At 38.9% G+C, this 18,787-nt stretch overlaps 1 protein-coding gene across 2 annotated transcripts in view; it reads left to right on the top strand.

The window, feature by feature from the left end:
• rabgap1l (RAB GTPase activating protein 1 like) overlaps positions 1-18,787 on the top strand; it is a 115,407-nt gene that overhangs the window by 44,627 nt on the left and 51,993 nt on the right. The gene's annotated exons all lie outside the window — the stretch shown is intronic.

Here is an 18,787-nt window from a genome sequence, read left to right as displayed (position 1 = left end):
TTGACTTTTTAAACTGTATAAACACACAAAGTGACAATGATTACAGCCATTATGCTGCTGAAAAAATAACAGATGGTATATGGCCTTGACTGTTTACCTGAGAAAAGGGAGCAGTGTTGTTCTGCTAAAGTATTTAGTTTTGAGTCTTTAAACATGATGTTGATAGGTGAACAGGAGACAGATGCAAGAAAAATAGTCATGATGTATCGGTTTGTTGAAATTGAATAAAGCTGTTTACTCAGACTTTCTGCTAAACATGGTACACAATCTAACAGTGCACAATGATCTTAAACAGTAAAATGTCCAATACTGCACCTCATAGATAGTTATGCAAAACATACTGCTATATGACAGCATTAGACCAAGGACTGTAAAACTATCTAAACAAGTAAGAGGAATGTTGAAACCTTTACATGAAGTTAAAAGCCCCAAGACAGTCAAATTTTCAACACATTTAACACATTGCCTACTGCAGTATTGTGACCTGTATCAGACTTTTAACAGATGACATGTTGCTTACAAATTTACCTATTTAAATATCAGCTGATTATGCTCAGTCACCAATTGAGTGGTGTACCCTACTAAAAAGCACCTTATTTCCAGTATTCAGATCAAAGATGTATCATACTTTAGCCTGGTTGGACACTAAGGCCCTCTGTATCAAGGGCAGGGAAGTGATGCTCTCAGCGGATAACTACCCAGCACAGTGGATTTTCCCCAAGTTACCCCCTAGTGTTTATGAAATAGCCCATCAGCCCCAGGATTCCCACTGTTGGTGCGACTTTCCTGATATGGCTTTGTCAGGAGTATTCTGTTAACAGTTTGATACATGAATGCTCATGACGGCCATTTCTAACTAGCAAATAAATATTCCATCCCTTTTCCCCTGTGTATGGAGGGCCATCTATACTGGATAGTGAACAGAAAACAGAAATAGCAAAATTTAATTTTTATTATCTAATATTTATTAAACATTTTAATTTGTAAATTTGCCTGTGTCACATACAGGTAAGGAAAGTGATAAGAGGTAGCAGTGTTGACCTGAAGATGTAGCCTGGTGCTTTGCATCAGTGACACAGTTGTCTTTGTTTAAGATGATAGTGGATTTTATTTCCTAGCAGCGGTGAACAGGGGCTCAGGTTAATGTGATCTGATCCGTCTGGATGTTGCTGTGAAGTTAAAACTTAACTGATCTGAAATTACATGCGTAGTTGTGATAAAGGTTTAAGGCTATCAGTAGCTAATATTTTATTAGTTTGATGAACTACAGGCCAGACAGTGTTAATTATTTTTAATTTATCCCCATTTCTTTCATTTGTATTAGTTTCATTACTGATAGACATCAAAAGTTACAGGCTCGAATTTCTTACAGACTTCTCAATGCCTTTCTGAATAAACACAGTGTTAAGTGTGCACTCTTCACAGTCAAACCTAACTGGGAATCACACATTAAATTTAGGGAAAAATAACATTGAATTGGTAGTGGGACTTGTTGAAAATGTATTACCTTTTTGTCATGACATTTGTGCCCAAGCAAGAAATGACTGTGCTGGGTGTTAGGACTCCTTGATGAATTGTTTGTGAGCTGCTTATTGAAGATGGGTAGTTATCTTCACTCTGCTAAAAGACAGCTTCTTTGTTCTTGGACTGTGCCCTCCCAGCTTGGAGACTGTTTCCCAATTTGGGCCTTTTGATAGACAAAGAGCAGATTATGTGTGCTGCTAAAGCAACCTGCAGACTGCCTTTGGATTTGATTATCACCTTTTGCTACAGCACAGTAGTATAGTCATTCCAGTCAATTTACCTTGTACATTCCCTTGATCATAGGATCAGTGTCAAAACGTAACTCATTTCACAAGAATACAGCCACGTACTATGGCCAATGATTTATGCTGATTTCCCTCTTTGCTCATGTAGTATTGTTGGTCATCTGTGGTTTAGGCCTTGCTTGTAGTGTATATTTGTCCATGCTAGAAACCAAGTGACACAGCAAACCCAGCCCCTTGATGTTGTAAGTGTTGTTCCATTCTATGCTGCTTAACAGTACCCTGTGAAAATCATTTTAAAGCTGCATTAAGTGATTTTTTGACCACTAGGGGCAGAAAGACTCCAGGCCTTTTGCTTATTATATTTTAGATATACGTTAGCAAGCAATTTGCCACTTACACATCCAGCAGAAACAGAGCTATATGAGCATTCCAGTAGAGTCTTTCTGGTCACCTTATGAATGTAAGTAAATATTGTTTTTAAGCCAAGGTTTGGTAAACCAACAACAGAAAAATATCTGTCTTTTGGGTTATTTACATGCTCTACTTTCTTCACCAGCCACTTGTTTACTTCAGCTCTTTGCAGTTTTGCATGAGGTATGCAGGCAATCTACAGTCGACCTGAAATAGTCATGTTCTGGGAGTGGCTGCCCACGGTTTATACTGTATGTGCCTGCATTGTTTTGGTTTCGTAGGTTCAGATAACTGGGATAACCAAATCAGTGAGGTAAAAGCAGCTGTGTAAAGCTGCTGAATGGGGTGTTGATTCTCAGAGAGATTATCAGCATTCATCACCCTTTAACATAATCAGGAGTTATTTGATTCAGTGTCAATATAAAAAAAATATTGCTTTATGCAGCTTTAATGCATTACAGATTGTTCTGTATACGTGCCTAAAGATGTATTTTGTAGGAAAAGTAAAAAAAAAAAAAAAAAAAAAAAAAAAACATGTTGAGAAGTAATTACCGTTACATGGACATGCTGCACTTTTTAAAAACTTTTTCCAGCTACATGAACATACCCTGTGTCCATGTACATGTCTGAAGGTACATTGTCATTTTATTTAATTTTCCATGACAAGTTCAAAGGGGTTTCCACTTTACCAAGAATGGGTCAAGTCATTCATTAATCACAATCGATCTGACTCCTACCTTCATGTGGATATGTGTTCTACTATCTGACGTCAAAATCATATCTGTAAGATAAGAGAAGACAGCAGGTTTTTGTCTTGTGAATTCCCTTCTGTAGTCATATGACCTAGCATATATGAGGAATAACAACAGGGAAAACACAGCATAGCCGTGTCAAATATTAGACTTATAATTATTTTTTTATTTTGATAGTTTGTGTTTTTTGTGCTCCTTTGGAGCATAGTGCAGTGAGGTAGTAGATGAAATTTATAGGATCTGAATTAGTGCTGTATTATCTTCACAATGTGGTGACAAACAAAAACACAACAACATATAAGACAGGAGAAAACAAAATTATGTAATGACCTAAAATAAAATAGCTCAGTTGTTACCATGTAATGTAAAAGTTGGAATATTCCATTAAAGTGGAGATTGCAGTATTTGGTCAGATGTAAGTTGCACAAATATTCATTCCTGTGGTGGGCTTTTTCGTAGCAGGTTATATAAAATGCGTGTCTTGGCTCAGGGTTTCAAAACTCCAAGAGCCGTTGAATGAATATTTAAAAAATAAATTTATGTGTCTGTATTACACTGACCAAACTGAAGTGTTAGAAAATCAAAACTGTTATCTTGTTCAAACAAGTTGTCTTACTTTCAAGTGCATTGATAGGGGCTTTTAGTTAAGAGAGTTAGGTAAACAGTTTCATTACAGGTTAATATGTATTTATTTATTAAATTATGTTTAAACCTTTACACAATATACTGTATATGAGTATACTGTATGTAAAGTGTGTGTATCTGTTTTTAATCTGCTGTACAGCCAAAAAAAGATATCAGACAAAAATTCTGACAAAGGTATGGCGCATCCATTTGTGTTAAAACCACTAGGCTGCTGATGTTTTGAGTAGGAGGCAGAGTGTGTTAAATTACACAGTATCTATTTTTTTATTTTAAAACTTTGTCAAAGGCTATGGTTTTGCTGTTGCTGCCAACCCAATAAAGGTGAAAATAGTAGACATTCACATTTGTGTAGTTGATTTTGTAAAATATGTGTGTTTTTGTAGCGACAAGTCACCATTTAGCTAGCTTTCTTTCATAACCAGTAGAACTCCACAGGGTCACTGTTATATTTCATATACTTGGCACCAATTTTAAGACAATGAAAGAAGATGGAGATATGGGGTTGTGACTGCGAAGCTGCCTGTTTGATTACATAGACTGGGTGGGATCAGTGCAATTAGCTAACGTCTGCCTCGACAAATATTGTTAAGGTACCTTTGAGCAAGATGGTTGGATATTGAGAGTTATTTTCAAAATGTAGTGAATGTGTAAGAATCACTGAAGTAAGACAAGTGTGTCTGTGTGTGTATTAATAATGTAAACCTGTTGATAGGTGAAATGTCTTTTGTTTTGTCTTCTATCCAATGAGCAAATCAAATATTTAAGCCATATCCTGTATCCGTTTTAAGTTCTGCCTCTGAGGGTTGCTCCAGAAAGATAGCATCACTGACTACTTTGCAACAAATATGGAAACAAACAAAGCAAAGATTTAATTTTCAGGTTTTGGTGTCTTCATTTTTCTCTGAGCCAGCACATGGCTGACCAGGTGGCATTTGCTAGGTAACAACTCTGCAGCAGAGTAGCCTTTCCTTTACTGCAACTGGGAGTTAATGAACACCGTCATACTTTCTCTTGGTGTGAACAGTATCCTCATTATAGAGCTTGATCCCTTGTTCTTGTTCTTAAATTGGCCTTTGAAATTCATACACTCAACCTTTAGACTGCAGGCGAGCTTTGAAACAGCTCTAAGCCTGCTTTCTTTACCCTGCAGTTTACTGGAGAGATGAACAAGAGGAGATGGAAGGGGGTGCTGGAAGAAGATTGAAAGTAAGAACAGCAGATCATGGAGAGGAACTGGGTGGAGAGAGAAAAGATAGAAACATAGGTGAAATGGTTAAGTCGTAAGGGGAAGTGTAGGTAAGAAGAGGAGGAGGGTTGGGGAAGGAAAAGGGCAAAGGAGCAAGAGAGAAAGGATGAAGATTAGGAAGATAGAAGCAGTTTCAAAAATGAACGATTTCAATAAAATTTGAAAAAGGTTATTAAAAATTAGGTGTTTATGGCAGTATTTACATACACAAATAACATTAGAACTACAAAATAAAGAACTGACATATACGACATTTTGTATTTTCACAGTTCTTAGTAGCCATGTACATTGCCATAAAGACTGCATGTATAACTATCTCATCACAAGAGAGCCATTCTTAAAAAAAAAAAAAATGTCTATGGCGAAAAGCTTAAAGAACTATTTTAATATTCAGTTTTGACTCCTTTTTGTTGTGTTTGTGTAGATCCAGTGTGTTTAATTTTCATGCCAGCAAAGACCTTTTTGGATGCTTCACCGGTCTTTTTTATTACGTTTTATATGTAGTTTTGGAATGAAAATCTGTATTTGTTCCTCCTACCAGAAAGCACTGGATCCACTTACAATTATTCAGCCAAACCCAGAGCAACATCCCGGTCCAGGCCTCCTCAATATTCATAGCCGACACTATATCAGGAATTCCCTTTTATTTCCACAAATGGCAGCACTCGCCTCACTTCCTCTTTCCCTTTCCATCCTGCCACTCTCCTCCTCCTCCTTTTTCCGTACTGATTGAGAAAGGACCACCTGACCCTCTTTTGAGGTGGGGAAGTCATAATTGGAGGGGAAGCCAGTTCCTGCCTCTGTGTGCTAATGGTGGAGCCTTGCGGCACCCACATAAAGCCTTTGATGGCATAAGGAGGACACACTCATACACCCACACACCCTCATACATCTTGCATGGCTTAGTCTTTGAAAACGTGGGCCGCGGCCTGATAGCTGACAGGTGTTAATCTTGTCGTAGCCGATTGTGTGTCCTTACAGTAAGTAATGTGCAGTGTTAAGCATTTTTTAAACATTTATTTATGCATTTACAAGGCCGAGGCTACACCCACTCCAGTGGCTAGTGGATTGGCTTACGCAGTGCCTTGCAGGATAATGTCATGTTGTATTCCAAAAAAAGTTGAACCACATTTAACAACCCTGCATCGTTTTAGAAAACGCCCCCTCTAAGATCCACCTGCTGTTTCAGCACGCTTCCTCCATTCAAATGAATGAAGGGCTGCATATTTCACACTTAGTGTCAGTGTGAATTCAGCCTTAAGAGGGAGCCTGTTGTGTTAGTGCTGCTCTCTCTGATTTGTGCACCAACCCCTCAAGTGCCCTCTGGTCAACGCTTGATGCCATCTTTGGTGTAGTGTGAATGTGCAGAAAGTTATTAATTAAACAAGCGAAATACAAAATGCTTTGACATACCGTGAGTGGACCCAGAGTCCACTCACAGGATGCAAGTTTACTGTGGGTCTTCTTGACTCATGGCACTTTTTTTCAGCTTCATAAACCGAGTTTTAGAATGACTGAACCATAAAACTGTGATTGAAACGGAGGGCAATGTAATGCTGGACAGCACGAGGCAAGGAAACGCCACTCATTTCTGTTGGCTGCTCCTATACTGGTAGTTGTGGTAGGATTTCATAACAGATCTGTGACCAAGATGTTAGCTTTTACTTTCTCTGACTGTGTGGAAATCTCATGTTTTCAATCCCAGATGCTGAATGCTATTAAGTAATTTCAACAGTCATAATATTGAGTATTAATTAAAACAACAAAATGTAGGTAAGAGCCAAAGAACCAACGGCATCTAATTATGCCGGTTCACACACTTACTTCACATATTTACAATCTGCAACAGAAATTCAAAGTATCAGATTGTTGCAATCAACACCCTGCTGTTTCCTACTGCTTAGGTTTCTGTCAGCATCACTTCATTCTTTTAAGCCAAATCATGGAACATGGTCATGGAAGCACAGGGTGATGCTGCAGAGAGTGAGAGTACTGTGAGAGCCTCTCAGCAGAGCATGCAGAGGGGACTTGACATTTTAGTCACAGCACTGTGCTTTTTATTTTATGAATGACACTACCTCTTTAATTGCCCTGGTTGCTAAGAGGTTACACCTCCATCCAGTAACAAAAGGGTTGCAGGTTCAACCTCCACCCTGAATCCTGCCAGTGCCCCAGAGCAATGAACCAGTCACCTACCTGCCCACTCATTGCAGAGTGCCCTGGATAAAAGTGTTGGAAATGCCCGAAAATGTGGAATCACAGGAAATCTTCATCAGCTGCTTTTCGGAGTTTACCACTTCCATTTCACCATTCACCATGATTGCCATAGGTAGGCAGGCTTTCTATCCATCAGTGGCCAGTCAGCTGAGAGCTTTCTCTTCCATATTTTTTAAGTGCTTTGACTCTCCCAAATGTGAACAGTGGTCTATGGTGATAAGATTAAAGGTTTTGTTTGTTTTTTTTACTTAAGGGATATTTGTTGTCTTTGCCACTTGAACTTATCACTGATGTAATTTTGCTCATGTCGGTTAATACTTTCCCCAAAGCATGCGTTCATGTCCCCTTAAAAAAAATACTATTTTGTTTTAATGTGCCCCTGCTGCCGTCACTGGGCTTCAACTTGAGCAGTTGGAACATAACCACATTGCTGAATATGAAGAGTGCACTTCTCAAAAAGAGAGAGACCGATAAGTGCCAAAGCAATTGTTTTTAATCATAATCAAGGTAAAAGTTTGAAATAATTGTGATATTGATTTGAAATCACATCACCTAGCCCTACTTCCGACAGCTTTCCAAATTAAGATTTCTATGCAAATCAAACTTTTGGTTCAAACGTTTGTCTTTGAGTCTGATTTAAGTTAACACAGAAATTAGCCCCCTAACTGCATTGGGATTCCATTTATAATAAATACACCAGACTGAAATATTCTATTCTGTAGGTTAGAGTTTCTTGAGCCTGTTTAAGTTAGAGCATTTTAAGGATGGTCCTGATTTAGCTGGTTGTTAGGGTAAATGTCATATTTCGATTTGGGTTAAAATTAGGGTGAAGGTTAAGGACAGTCATGTTGCTGGGATGCTTAAGGGTGTGTGCTAGGGAATGCATTACATCATAAATAATACAGGCCCTAATAAATATAGTAATACAAAACTGCATGTGCATGTGTGCCTTTGCTTGTGTGTGTGCGTGAGAGAGAGAGAGAGAGAGAGAATGCCAGCCTCCTCTATAAGTGGTCCCAGCTGCCAGCTTCCTGGCTGAGGTAAACGTGCTCAGAGACCATTTATGGACAAACACACAAGTGTGTATGCGCACACACAGACACACACCAGAGACACTGAGAGGGGATCAGCATTGGATGGATACAATACCTGAACACATGAAGACAAGAAAAATAATATTGGCAGCACTATATTATCTGGACAAAAAATATTGCACCGACTCTTAAAAGAGTGCCTGTCACAAAAATACATGAATGCACAATACATCTTTAAATAATAGTTTATTTTACTGGATCATCTATGTTGTTTATTTAAGATGGTTTAAAAAAGCTCTTTCTTTTTTTTTCTTTTTTTTTTTTACAGATGGAACTGTTTTTATAGCAACTGTCAATGCTGAGGTGAACAATTATCTCAAAGAAGGGGCTTTTTTTTTTTTTTATTCAGTTATAATCTTAGAAGACTTGGAGACTTAAAAGTTTTCAATATTTAACAAGTAAAAGAGTAAGCATGAAATATTAGAGTAGAATCTGACAGCGAAGACATTTAGATTGACAGCATCCACATCAGGAGCTGAACTGAGGAGCCAGTTATTGATTCACTTTAACAACTATAATGATCATTAAATCTGTGATTGATAAACTGCCGGCAGTGATCTACTGCAGCGCCTCTCTCCTTCACCTTTCCAGTCTCTCCATGCCTCATGATCAGAGGCACTGAATAATTCAACAGCAGTAAATGTACAGGAAATACGTCATAATAATCATCATTGAGTGATCCAAATCATGATATACAGGATATGAATCTATAAATCAACATAGAAAAAGAACTTACTGCAACTAAATATAATAGAACTTTTATCTACATTATTTATCGAGGCAGAAGTTGTTAACTGAAAAGTATATCAGTTTAAAAACAGACGTCCAACATGGGTTTTTATCAACTGCATTAAAGCAAATAAGCAAAATTAGGAATTAAAAGTCTTTCAAAAGCTGTTATTGCTCATTCATGCCAGCTAGTGTTGGTCAGTCTTCCTGCTGTCTGAAAACCAAAACAAATTCACTTGGTGTTGTTTTAATATTCTGAGTAATTTCTAACAGTTAACCTATATCAAAGTTATGATGAATGAAATAAGTCAGTGTTTATAAAAGGGTCAAATTTTATACTTTTATGTGTGGAACGCAATCCTTAAGTTTCAGGTCTTTTTCTGTGCGTCTCAGACGGTGATTGAATGCCACCATTCCTCTTTTCCATGGTCAACACTGTTAGACAACTGAGCTCACCACAGCTGGTACTTTGAACTGCAGACATTCTTTCTCCTGTTCGAAAAGGGATTTTATTGTGACTGAATGGAGCTCATTAAAGTATTGGCTTTGGAGCTGCTTCAATCCACTTTCCTCAATGCACCGCTAAAGGAACATGTACAATTTTTCTTTTTTTCTTTTCTATTCATCCTTTTTTTAATTTGATTTGGCATAATTTGCACTAGTATTCTTGCTCTAGCTGTTCATACATAGAGGACAAAGACAAGCACCTTGACAGACAGTAGAGGACAAACATGTTTTTTACTCTTAACCTCCCTGCAGACCTCAGGTACTGAAGCTCTGCCAGCAGATGTACAGCCAGCTTCTCTAATTTTCTCTCAGGGCATTTTAGCAGAATTAAATACCATAAGACAGTCAAATTACCCCCTTGGCTCCTTAGCATATTTCCTCCCTCCTCCTACCTCCCCTCTTTCGCTCTTCCTTTCTCTCCCTCTATCCTGAGGCAGTGTTTCCCACAGTAGCACACTAGGCCTGGCTGTGTTAGGCAGTTATTTAGTAGTGATGGTCCAGCAGTTTGCCTCAGGCCATCACTGATATGGCGAGTTCTTCCTCTGTGGCATTTAGCCTGGCTACACTTGTCAGGACAGGAGGAGGGGAATGAATGAAATAATAATAATGATAATAAAATGCAGCTGTGTGTGGTGTTTGCTGGGCTCATGTGTCATTTGAATCTCTCTCGCTATCATTTAGTCAGTAACTAAATTAATCAACACCAAGACAGTCAAAACATTGCTCTTTATTTTAATCATGTAACCATGATATAGACTTTTTTTTTACCTTGAAAAAGCAGTGTTCTTTGACTTTTTGAGAATTCAGCTATACCTACCTATGTGCTCGCATCAAACCACATCAAACTTAAATAACCTACATTGGGCTGAAGCCAGTTGTTTCCACCAGCAGTCTTATCTGTACAACTAGTGTTGATCAGAAAATAATCCTGACAGTACCTAGTGTATTATATGACATTATACACTTAATGAGCACTTTATGAGGAACACCTGTACACCTGCTTATTCATGCAATTATTTAATCAGCCAATCATGTGGAAGCAGTGCATAAAATCATGCATATACAGGTAAGGAGCTTCTGTTCATGCTCACATCAAGCATCAGAATGAGGGGGAAAAAAAACATGTAGCTATCTACTCCACAGGCTCCCCATAATTGGACAGGGCATTTTATCTGAATTTGATATCATATCAGGTGGTCTGTCTACACAGGCCACGTAACATCGTTATATTTTATTTGTGTTATACAATCGTAGCTGTGACCCGGAGCATGTTTTTCTGCTTAAAGCTTATGTTCATTTTGTCCGTAACGCAGTGATTGTGCATTAGGCTCTTTGTGGTGCCAAAATGCTGGCCCATCCTCTGAAGGTAATGATGGAGGACTGAAATTGACGCTGCTAATGTGCTGCCTTCACTATACTGTCTGTGTAGACACATTGTTGTATTTACTTCATGCCTCTGATGCGTGTGTGTGCGGTCTGTATATTGGTGTGACTGCTGTTCATCCACGTAAAGTGATTTGCTTATCAGTGTACCAGTCCCTGAAATTACAAGGAAGCTGGTAACTGTTAGCTGTTAAATCTGTAACAACCCCAGTGTTGCTTTTGTTTGTCCAAACTAGTGATCACATTAGATACACTGCACAGATATAAGTGAATTCGAAATTAATACTAGAAATTAATATTTTGGGATCATTTTCATAAAGACTGAGTCACAGTGTACGGAGAAGTATAATGCTAGAATGGAGATTTTACATTTATTCTTTAGTTGCATACAAAATAAGCTGAAATTCAGTCACTAGCATATTGTCCACAAAATGTTTAATACTTAGTTTTCTTGTTAGCTGCACTCTCCCTGTCAGTCTGTGTATGTAATCGTTGATAAGACTGCCAACTATCCAGTACCACATCCCTGGTTACAGTTGAGTGTCTTCATTGTCTCTCTGGATCTTCCCAACTGAACGTCAGGACTTAACAGGCACTGTGTCACTATGGTAACCATGAATCTGAGGAGAGCAACAAGGTTTCAGCGACTTTATTTGAAGATTATAAATAGGGTGTAATTAAAATGGATGTTAACGTTGGCTCCAAAATAGCAATCTCTTCATTATTCATTTGCGTACGCTTTTATTTTGAAGATGCAGGGGAAGGAAAATGGAGGCAGTAAAGGAAGTCTAAAATCATGTGTGTCAGTTGTCTGTATGTGTCGTATCAGGCGGTTTCTTTTACACAAGTAACAAGTGAATTGAACGACACAGACTCGTCTGCACATGCAGACACAAGAAGTCACATAACTTCATACACATCCACACTTAGCTCTCTCCGCCTTCTCTCATGGACCCACTGACCCTCCACTCCACCTTTATCATCCCTTGGGGTCTTCTGTCCCCACATAACAGGGACTCATATCCTCCAGGAAAAACCACAACACACAGAAAATGTCAGATACCTGGGGGGATGCACTTTATTCGCTGACCTCGCTCAATGATGCTGTGTGCGTGCGTGCGTGCGTGCGTGCGTGCGTGCGTGCGTGCGTGCGTGCGTGCGTGCGTGCGTGCGTGCTCCAGCACAAAATTGCTCCCTCCCAAATGCATTCAGGAACAGTGTCATGTTTTTCACATAAGTTAGTTTTTGTGACTAGTTCAATACAATAGCTTTTTTTTTTTATATATATCATTTTGCAAAGGAACCCAACATTTCAAAGGGTGCTGCACCTTGGCTACAGCATAATACTAATATATATCCTAAAAATACTGTCAGGTACACCACATTACAAGAAACAGTGGCATTGATGCTACAGAAGTCATTGGAAGGTGTCAAATGCAGACACAGGGGCACAGCCTCATCTTGTCTTCCCAACGAGGAAAAGAGGCTTCCATGAGCTATATGAATCTTAATTTTAGGGCTGCAACTAATGACTCATCATCATTGAATCCTTATTGATGTATCTGTTTTGGGGGTTTTTTTGTAGTTGTTTAATTTTTTGTCTATAAAATCCCAGACAAATGGTGAAAAAAGGCCATCATGATTCCCCAGATCCTAAATCAATGTCTTCAAATTGCTTTTTTTGGTCTGACCAACTTTCTAAAAACTAAAACTTCCAGTAAGGTAGTGAGTGTTGTAGAGTTATCTTGTCCCTTGACTGGTATTATAGCATCTAGCTGACTAGACGACTGATGACAGGATCAAGACGCTTTAAGGCCTTAATCAGTTGATTTCCTAATTTTAGCTATACGTCATTCATTTATAAAGAGAAGTAAAGAAAGATGTTAACCAGAAGCTCTAATCTGAGTAACAGCTTTGTTACCCCTCAGCTCTCTGTTGTGTCAAGTCTTTTCTCCAACATGTTTGCTTGTCACCAATTTCAGCGTAAGCAAATTTAGAAATTTCGCCTTTTTGCTTTCTGCCTGAATACTGTGTCTGCACTTCTAACTCGGCTAATTGAAATGCAGAACCAGCCGGACCATTAAAATGCCACGGCAGCGATACAGAGACAGATGAATTTGCAATCTGCCAGGCGGGCCAGCTGTTGCCCCCCCCCCCCCCCCACAAACCTCCAGGGAAGCCTCCAGAAACTTCCTCGCCAGCAACCAAGGACAAAGGCCTCAGGGGGAGCTGGTTTTTAATTACTGGGCTGCCGTCCTCTGAATATCACACCAATAGATTATCTCACTGTGTCCCACTGAAATGAAGAGAAATGAGGAGTGTTTTGGGGAGCCAGGTGTGTCAGCAGAGGGGGTGGTGTCATTATTACACCCGGCTGCCTGACAGTGTTATGACTAGAGGCAAGACTTTGAAGTTATAATACAGTCTGTGGTTTCTTGCCTGACATACTTTTAGAATTAGCACCTTTCTTTGGAATCTAAAGCAAAATAGGACCAAGGCATTTTTCAGTGTTGGACCCAAATATTTTCATTAATGTGGCATTTTGGGAGTTTTTAAAATGACTGTTTTAATCCCAGGACCCGGTCATGTTTCTCAGGCCTCAGAGCTACAAACTCTCACTGAGGTGGAAGTTTAAAGTTTGATCTGATGTTTTTGACAGTGGCACAGTTCAAACTAGAGCTGAACAATATGCAAAAAAAACCAAACCATATTTCGATAATTTTGGGAGATATTGCAATATGAGTGATTTCAATTGGAATGTATAATTTTGTATTTAATTTTCACCGAAAAAAATGTAAAAATGATGATGATATGATTTTTGTTGGGTATTGTACGAAAAGGATGTTCCCTTACGTCTGGAGAAAATGATTTATAGGCTGGGGCATCTCTTTAACACCACAATGCTTCATTCATGGTATGTTGTTACTCATTTTGCCTTTATCAAAAAAAATGCATTTTGCAAAAAATTCATTCATTGGATATTGCACTTGGCCATTTTGTGATTTTGACAGTATTTCGATTAATTGTTTGGTCCTAGTTCAAACTACGTTAAGAATTGTTATTTGTGGCTTATTGAGTTGACCTACTAACAAGTAAGATACAGTTTGTACCTTATTTTGTCCAGTGAGTGTTCCTCAAACCTTTATTTTCTTAAGGAAGCCAGTAGGTGCCTCAGTTAAAATTAATGGCAGACCTTTAAATTGCACAGAAAGCATTTCATATTTACCTTGACAAGAAGAGGTTTGCTGAGCACACATTTCCCCCCTAACAGCATCAATCTTCATAGCCACGCAGTTCCACTGGTCAACAAAGGGAAACCACACAGACTAACCAGTCTTTACTGCAACTAGGCTGTGACACTATAGCAGGTGATGTTTAAAAGCCTTGCTCAGAGGCTCGCAGCAGCAGGGTAGAGTTTGGTTCATGTTTCCCTTGTGGCTTGTTGCTTTCTTGTTCTGTCGTAATAACATCACCTGAGGAAGATGCCTCTTCGATTCAATTCAATTCAATTTTATTTGTATAGCACCAAATCAGAATATACATTATATTCACTCTCTAAAGGCAATCAAACATGTGACTCAAATGTCAGGAAGATTATAAGAGCAAACAAAAGTTGCATAAGCTGGATACAAAAGCACATCACTTTATTCAGAAGAACTGATCTCATGTGTTTGATGTCAATAACAAAACAAACACTGAAGCAGAATATTTCTCCAACCAGTTTTGATACCAAGAATTCATGTGGACTCTCACCTGGAGGAGCTCCAGGGTGCAGCCCTGCTACAGACGTGCTCTTTAACACACCATGCTGCTGGGTTCATCACAGCCTCTGTTCTCTAACATGGCCCATAATGCACCACTCCCCACACAAGCTGAAGCCAGGCTCAGATGGCACAGTACTTGCTTTTGTTTCCTCATTCCTATCAGAGACACTGGTGTCAAAGTGGATTGAATTTATTCAGTTGATCCACCAACTGAGAAGGGGGAGAAAGCCTTGTGAGCCTTTTGACTGAGAATAGGATCAATAAAGCGGTTTAACAGTATATGGATATGAGTAACACAAATGATTTCTCTCATTGGCTTTAGGATTGTGTTTTACCTGGACAACAGTAAGATTCAGGGAAGAAACATTGGATAATTATATTTGAATGGGATAAAACGGAAAAAAATGTTTATTCAATATGTTGTCTCACAGTTAGCTGCAATCCCAAAACCAGTGCTGCTTTAACGCTGTTGTGACCCTCTCATCCCTCCTCCTTCAGCTCTCACACTTCACACACCAGCAGGGTGATGCAGCCTCCCATTGTTGAGAATATTCCAGATAAAGGATTTCAGCTTGAGCCCAGCTAAATGGATTCAGTGGTGTTTGTTTGTGGTTGTCCGGAGATATACTGGACTAAATATAGTATTCATCTTGTCACAGCGAGCGATGCTGGAATGCCATTTTCATGGTACGATCCTTTGTAACTTCTCACCATGCTTATTCGTACTTTGACCTAACCTTGTGTGTAGCGTACTTCTCCCGTCAGATACTGTAAATTGGGACTATTTAAATGTTTCAAATAATAAAGAAGGGATAGACAATATGGAAGTTGTCATTTTATATCACAATAATGAATCGTGATATTTTACATTTTCTGGAAAGTCAGTGGATGATTAAAATGACCAGATAAAGTAACCAGTCAAACATGTCTTTTTTGGATTAATCCAGTAAGTCTAGACCTAAAATATCATTGTTATTCATCACATTGATGAAAAAATCATAAAAATTTGAAAAGGCCATTAATTTACAGCATTGCTCATGATAATCTGATAACTCCAGAGATCTTGGAGGGCTGCCTTACAGTATGACAAAATCTCCCATATCACCCTCTCCTAGAATACAGGGATTTTTTTCTGATATATTTTAGAAATGTCTTTATATGGTAGAAAAAACTGTGGCAGTCTGGTGTGTGAACAATCACACTCTCAAATTCAGATGGACGTTTTGTTTGTCACAGAGTCATTGTTTTCCAGCTACGGACTGGGTTGTTTTATCCCGTGGTCACTGATTCGCTCACAACTGGCAGTTGCTGGAGTCGTTAAGTAAAACATTTAGGTTTTTCTGTCTAGCTGTGCTCCCTCTGTAATTATTTCCTACACAGTTTGACTTTGTATCCAGCAATCTGTCTTCATGGTTGGCTCCAGAGGATTAATGCTATAGGAGCATCATCTCTGATTGGCTGGGCTGTCACTTCTGGACTTAGTGGGCTCTAAGTGTTCAGCTGTCTGAAGCCGGCGTACCTCGCCTCCCGCTTCACCGGTTTAGCAAAGCCTGGCTGCCTCTCTATCGAGGGCCTCACAAGCCAGCACCCGTGGGCCCCTTCCACACCCTGTAGTTACATAACTGTCAGAAGAGATGGGTAAGTTAAGAGCTCACTGCTTTCTTCAGAACAGTTTAATAAGGAGATGGAGCTGCTTCTAAGATTCTACATTTACATTTTTACATTTTAAGCATTTAACTACCACTTAAATCCTGAGAGAGTGAGAATGAGAGAGCAGGTAGGTGGTTGATTATGTTGCTCAAGGACATTTTGACAGGATTCGGTGCTGATGATGGACAGACTGACTCATACCTCTAAAGCTAAATGTTGACATATTGACCTTGTGCTGTGAAGCAGACATAAGTGTTTCTGAATTTAATCCATTTTGTTCCCAACTTGTGTCATGCTTTAAAAATGACTTCAGCCACAATATATGCTTGGTGAATTTAACTGTCCTTGGTGTCAAATGTCTGACTCATTGGGTCACTGAGATCCTCTCATCTCATCTCAACACAAGCCCACATTTTCCTGAGCAACTTGAACAATGGGAACCCCACTGTGGTGCTGCCCAGTTCATCTGCATAGCTGTTGGAAGCTGCTATCAGATTAATCAAACATTTTTTTTTTTTACATTTGTCAAATAAAGAATCCACACTGTGCATTATTTCTCCTTGGAAACAATATATCTATGATAGCATCCTTTCAGTGTTTTTTATGCACTAAGTATAACAAGTGAAAAGAAGTTATCATTGGTGCCTTGAAGTGCAAATGTCTGGTCTCTTTTCCACTATTTAGGGACAAACGTGTAGGTACAGCAGGGTATTCGTTTACTGGAAAAACTTGACCAGTCGAGCTGACTTGCAGTGGGACAGCATGACTAGACTTCACCAAGGTCACTAGTCATTAATGTCAGCTTGCCTCAGATAAGTGATCAGTGGTCCTAAAGGTCCCTGGTTTTGTCTTTCCTCCTTATGGAGACATGGGGAAGCTAACAGAGCCTAATAGCCAGCAAGGCAAACAATAAGTGGACAGAGGAATTAAACTGTTTGCTGCAGGAGCATACTTGACATGGAACAACTCCGGTGTCAACTCAGCTGTAGCCGCCTCTGAATGAATTGTTTTTATCATAAAATGACAGGTGTTCACTTGTATTGCCTTCAAACTTAATATAAATTGGGGCACAGTTCCCAAGGCAGTGGTTAACATTTCAAATATCCCCCATTAAGCATCTGCCCTTTTACTGCTTTGCTCTACTAGTATTGCAGCAGAAGCAGTTCTGTTTCAGCCATGACAGTCTTCTCTCTCAAATGTTGTGACTAGAACTGAAAACAGCTACAACTTAAAATGTTTTTATTCAGTTTAGTGTCTTCATAAAGTAGTTAATTTATCTTATCATTACTGTGTGTATTTATGTTTGTCTGCAAGTCGACTTGTTAGTTAAGACTTCTGCTCCTATGTTCCGTCTCTCTCTGTGCTGTGAGGGCCGCAACTCAGTCTGATCATTTGACAATTTAATCCTTTTTTTTTTTTTTTTCAATAATCAATTATTTGTTCATTTGTCTAAAATATGTGGAGCTTATGAAAATATCTTATCAGAATCTCCCTGAGCCTGAAGGTAACATTGTTAAATTGCTAATTTTGTCCAACTAACTCTGATATTTTATGTACAATGTTATAAACAGAAAAAAGCAGCTAATCCTCACATAAATTCGTACTCATTTATCAAACTTCTTGACAGTTAATTTCCCTTCAGTTGACCAGTGATTAAATTATTTCAACACAGCTTCTGTTGCTATAAGTCTAGCCTTTTTTTTTTCCATAAAAAATATTTGGAATGGCATTTTTGTGAAAATATGCTCTAGAAATAAACCTCAACTTCAAATATTTCAGAGATATAAAGCCATTTGTTGCACATTCTAATGCCTGAAATGGGGGAACAAAAAACCCATTTTTTGAATGAACTTGATTTGAAACACATGAATGTCAACCTGATGAAAGAACTGATCTTAATGGAAAAGTCGTAGTGTTCAATAAACAACTCAAAACAGGATGTAAACATACAAGTTTTACATGTTATTCATAATGTTTTGCATTTATACAAAACATAACATGCTTAACAATTTGTGTAGGTAAAGCCAGGCAGTGACTTATTTACAAATTAACAATGATTCATAAATGAACCTGATTTGAGTTATTGGACACAAGGTTGTTGCTCCTGTATGGCTATAGTGTGTCTCCAGACAGTTCTTCTGCAGAGAAAAAAAAACCTCTCAACTCTCTAAATGAAATGCTATTTAAGGTAGAGCGATGTGGAGGTGGAGTGCAGGTTTGGACACATTGGACACATCAGCAGTTTTTATTTTTAGCTGCGTGTGTTAAGTAGGTTACCTGTTGGTGAGGTCTGAGTAATGGACTGTCTGCCCAACAAGCCCCCAGGCTACAATTAGAGGAAGCCTCTCATTCCCCTCTGTGTACATATCTCTCTGCCCCCTCTTTATCTCTCTCTTTTTCGACTTCTGTCTCAATCTGTCTCTCTCTCTGTGTTATCTGTCTTGATCTCTCTCTGTCCCCCCCCACCTCTGTCTGTCCGCCCCCCCCACCCCCGTTTAACATTCCCTGATCCCTGTCATTCTTAATATGGGATGTAAGATGTTGACTTTGACTTTGAAGTCACGTCTCTTCTGTCAAAATTCATCTTGTGGTGAAATGATGACGCAATCTCAAATTTTAA

The sequence above is a fragment of the Seriola dumerili genome, unplaced genomic scaffold (assembly GCF_002260705.1).
Source record: "Seriola dumerili isolate Sdu_G_001 unplaced genomic scaffold, Sdu_1.0 BDQW01000002.1, whole genome shotgun sequence".
Classification (NCBI taxonomy): Eukaryota; Metazoa; Chordata; class Actinopteri; order Carangiformes; family Carangidae; genus Seriola; species Seriola dumerili.
This window is presented reverse-complemented; position numbering and strand designations above follow the sequence as displayed.